The sequence below is a fragment of the Tachyglossus aculeatus genome, chromosome 10 (genome assembly GCF_015852505.1).
Source record: "Tachyglossus aculeatus isolate mTacAcu1 chromosome 10, mTacAcu1.pri, whole genome shotgun sequence".
Taxonomy (NCBI): domain Eukaryota; kingdom Metazoa; phylum Chordata; class Mammalia; order Monotremata; family Tachyglossidae; genus Tachyglossus; species Tachyglossus aculeatus.
Window position 1 is genome coordinate 9347491 of NC_052075.1, and position 5279 is coordinate 9352769.

Sequence of the window (5279 nt, forward strand, 5' to 3'; positions counted from 1 at the left end):
GTCAAATATAAAATAATGAGAATATACAGTTTGCTTGTTTGCCACCATAGTTGGTTGCACATAGTTATTAAATGTCTTATCAAGTGGTTGGAGAACAGATTTGTGAAACTCTCCCTAGATTTTGGGTGGTGGGCAGCACTGCAAACAGATCACTGCCCAATAGACTTTCTCCTAGTCATCCCCCTTCTTTTTCTTCAGCCAACAAACAGATTCCCTCACTTCTCCTTGCTACCCTGCCATCATTATCAACCTCTTGCTAATCTTTCTTCAAGAGGAAACAAAGCAAGTTGTTACTATCATTCTCTGCTTCTCTACAGGATGGCAGTCTTGCTATTTTGGGTTTTGGTAGTGGGGTTCTGGGGTTGCAGAGTATAAGGCTTATGTTAATTCCAGCAGGTGGAGATTCAAAGGACAAAAATCCATTCCAAATTTGTCAAAGACCAAGCATGAGGCGGGCTGTCTTCCCTTGCCCCTCTGCACCGTATCGGATGTTTCGTTGAAGATCGTGGATTCTGCCTGTCATTTGTCTAGTTAATTCTTCACCCCTGGGGTTTATGCTAATAATAATAATGATGGCATTTATTAAGTGCTTACTGTGCAAAGCACTGTTCTAAGCGCTGGGGAGGTTACAAGGTGATCAGGTTGTCCCACAGGGGGCTCACAGTCTTCCTCCCCATTTTACAGTTGAGGTAACTGAGGCCCAGAGAAGTAAAGTGACTTGCCCAAAGTCACACAGCTGACAAGTGGCAGAGCCGGGATTTGAACCCATGACCTCTGACTTCGAAGCCCGTGCTCTTTCCACTGAGCCATGCTGATTCTGTTCAAATTGAGCCATTCTGTTTTGAATTGTGATGTCTTTAAGGAGAATTTTACCCATTGATATACTGATGTTGACATTTTATTGCTCATTATTTTGTTGTTTATGAGTCCTCTGCCCTCATCCCCTAAATTGGAAGCTTCATGATGGCAGAGATCATGTCAACTAATTCTATTGTACTCACCTGAGCACTTAACACAGTGTTCCACAAATAGTAAGTGCTCTGTTTAGGGAATCGTGACCCCCCTAAAAAGTCTTTCTCTTCATCATTTTCTGAGATTCATTAAAAAATAAAGGCTCAAATGTCTTTAGAACACATATGATTGTGACCAATTTTGATTTTTTTTCAGTATTGGCTCGAAATTTACTTTCGCCTTACAGTGTTACCAAGCTCCGAAGCCAATCTCAAAACCTTCCTCCCCTCCTACCAACCATGGAGGAAAAAATGAATTAATCAAAACTAAGAAATTGCATAAAACATAGAAGATGTAAATCACACCCAGTGAGAATAGTTAGAACATAAACGCCTTCTGCATGTCTGGACTACTAACACATTCAAATAACAAATATCTTATTCTTGGAAAGAGAGGCTCCAATTTATATCTGAGTTCCTGTAAACAGGAAAAGGCTGCCAAATATGGCTCTATAAATCCCAGTACCCTCATATGTTTTCAGTATATGAGGGAGTTGAGTGGAAGGTATTTGTACCTTGCTAACAGACTACGCCAGCAGATAAGCCAAAGATCTGGCCCCAGAGCTCCCTTAGGGAGACAAGTTATCCAGTGTTCAGATTTAAGAAAAACTAAACTGAATGTTATGGAATTTGCATAAGAAACTAGCCAAATTTGAAGGCATATTCCAGTTTAGCTATTTATACTGGGATATCCCTTCAAATATGACTATTTTTTATTAAATTAACAGGCTTCAGATCGGGACCTTCAAAACATTCCACCAGCAGGCCCCATTCTGCCTGACTGTACTTTTCTCCTATAATCTTCCTCCCTGTCCCAGCCAACCTGGTCTTCTTGGAGACCCCGGCTCACAGCATTCACTTTCTTTCCTCTGAAATTAAATCCAAGCTATTCATTAGGAAACAATCCATCAGTGATATTTACTGGGTGCTTACTGTGCGCAGAGCGTATACTAATCACTTGGGAGAGGACAATCAATCAATCAATTGTATTTATTGAGTGCTTACTGTGTGCAGAGCACTGTACTAAGCGCTTGGGAAGTATAAGTTGGCAACATATAGAGACAGTCCCTACCCAACAGTGGGCTCACAGTCTAAAAGGGGGAGACAGAGAACAAAACCAAACATACTAACAAAATAAAATAAATAGAATAGATATGTACAAGCAAAATAAATAGAGTAATAAATATGTACAAACATATATACATATATACAGGTGCTGAGGGGAAGGGAAGGAGGTAAAATGGGGGGGATGGAGAGGGGGACGAGGGGGAGAGGAAGGAAGGGGCTCAGGTTGGGAAGGCCTCCCCTGCTTCTGCTTACCATTCCAAAATTGTCCCTACTTTAAATCACAGCTAAAATCCCACCTCCTCCAGGAAGCTTTCCCTCATTAATCTTACCCTCAATTTGCCTCGGTGACCCATACTGCTCTTTTTCAATTTCTGGGATCATGGGCTTATTTTACTGGTGGCAAATATCTGTCACCTTCTTCTGCTTAGTGTAAACTCCTTGAGGTTAAGGAACATTTCTGTGCCGTGGAAGCAGCATGGCCTAGTGGATATGACACAGGCCTGGGAATCAGAAGGACCTGGGTTCCAATCCAGACTCTGACACTTATCTACTCTGTGATCTTGGGCAAGTCACTTAACTTCTCTGTGCCTCAGTTACCTCATCCAAAAAATGGGGATTAAGACTGGGAGCCTAATGTGGGACAGAAACTCTATTCAACCCAATTGCCCTGTATCTACCCTAGCACTTAATACGTACCCTGGCATTCATTCATTCATTCATTCAATCATATTTATTGAGTGCTTACAGTGTGCAGAGCACTGTACTAAGCACTTGGGAAGTACAAGTTGGCAACATACAGAGACAGTCCCTACCCAACAGCGGGCTCACAGTCTAGAAGGGGGAGACAGACAACAAAACAGAACATATTAACAAAATAAAATAAACAGAATATGTACAAGTAAAATAGAGTAAGCGTTTAACAAATACCACTGTATTATTATTACACTAGAATGCCCCAGGTTTCTAGTGTAAACAATGTCTCAAGAGTGCTAAATAAATCCTTACTGATAATGAAAGCCTCATGACAAATCTGAAAAACAGAAAGAAAAATCAAGTAGGCTTAGAGTAAAACTTGGAGAACAACAGAGTTGCAGAATTTAGGAATTTAGAGAAGCAGCATGGTCTAATGGATAGATCATGGGCCTGGGAATCAGAAGGACCTGGGTTCTAATCCCAGATCCTCCGCTTGTTTGCTGGGTGACCTTGGACAAGTCATTTCACTTCTCTGTGCCTCAGTTATCTGTAAAATGGGGATTAAGACTGTGAGACTGATGTGGGACCGATTGCTTGTATCCTCCCCCAGCACTTAGTACAGTGATTGGCACTTGTAAGTGCTTAACAATTACTACAATCATTATTATTATTATTGTTAATTGTAGTAGTAAAAAGAGCTTCCTCAAGAATTAAATGTGATGTGGGAAGCTAGTTGGGGATAGAATTTGTCTGGTCTTCTTTCTATATTGCTGCCCTATTAGAAGGTCTGAGTTTTAGTCAGATGTTGTCATCCTGTCCTAGAGCCTAGAAATAACAATCCTGTCCAATAGAATATTGGCTTCCCACTACACACCACTTTGCTTTGAGCAGAACACTCTGCCTCAGTGTTGGTAAATCCTATTGAAAAGCTTTGACTGGAAAGATAGTTCCTGGGAAAATCTGTTCCTTTGGGGTCTATGGATAGATATGTACAATGTATGGGATCCGGGGTTAAACGTGATGTGAGTTCCATGAAGGCCAAATTCTGTGTCTCATCTGATTATTTTGTATCTTCCCCAGTGCTGAACAGTGCTTGGTACCTAGTAAGTGCTATTTAGTCACTGTGTGGGCCAGAGACTGTCTCTTAAATGACCATATTGTAGCTACTCCTCTGGTTAATGCAGTCCTTGGCACTGAAAAATGATGAACAAATACCCCAAAATAATGACAATAATAGGAACAGTGTTGTTATTATTATTATCCATCCCTTGGGAATACCACCCATCCCAGGTCTGCAGCTGAAAACTGCCTGTTGGTTTTGCTCTGATGATCTATTGCCCTACTTAAAGGGCTCTGAGATGAAATCGGGCCATTGAATTCCACTGAACTCCAAACTTCATTTGTTCCAAGGTGCATAATGATTTGCTATAATAAGGGTCATCCATTTGCTGGCTAGCTGAGGCTTTAAAAGAGCTTGATTGCTTTTGGCATCATGTGGTCACTCCGGAATGAAAAGAGGCATCCAAATTAATTCTCTGCTTGGACTTCCAGAATCCCCATCCATGTCCTGCGCTGGCCATCAATGGTTTGGGGCAGCCACTGTGACTGGTCCTTAATTAATTAGTTAGTTAATTAATTAAGAGAACTTAATCCCTGTGAAAAACTGCTGGGAGCCATTTTTTAGGGTGGATGAGGAAGGAAGAGCGGGTCAGGCACAAAGATTTTCAGGTGAATTCATGAGTGATTTTATTCTTCAAGGATTAAAAAAATAAGCCCCCTAGAAAAACCTGCTCCCTAAAACATTTAAGGATGTATGTCTAAATTGTCATATGGTGATACTTTGCAAACTTTGTCATAATTATAATACTTTCTCCCTGCTTTCAAAAATGCTTATGTATCCTCTATCCTAAAAAAACCTTCCCTTGACCCTCCCTATTTTACAATTGAGGAAAATGAGGCTAAGAGAAGATCACACAGCAAACAATTGACAGAGCCAGGTTTAGAACTCAGGTCCTGTGACTCTCAGGATCATGCTCTTTTCAGTAGGCAATGTTGCTTCTCTATTGTAATCTCTGTCTCCCCATCAAGTGCTTAGTAGAGTGCTCTGCACACAGTAAGTGCTCAATAAATACGATTGAATGAATCTAGGCTGTGAGCTCCTTTTGGGCAGAGAATAGTCCCCCAACCACTAAATACAGTGCTCTGCACACAGAAAGCACTCAGTAAATGCCATTGATTGATTCTTCCTGGAGAAGGAAGCGTGGCTTAGTGGAAAGACCACAGGTTTGGGAGTCGGAGGTCGTGGGTACTAATCTCGCCTCTGCCACTTGTCAGGTGTGTGACTTTGGGGAAGTCACTTCACTTCTCTGGGCCTCAGTTACCTCATCTGGAAAATGGGGATTAAGACTGTGAGCCCCATGTGGGACAACCTGATTACCTTAATAATGATAATAATAATAGTAATAATAATGGCATTTGTTAAGCACTTACTATGTGCCAAGCACTGTT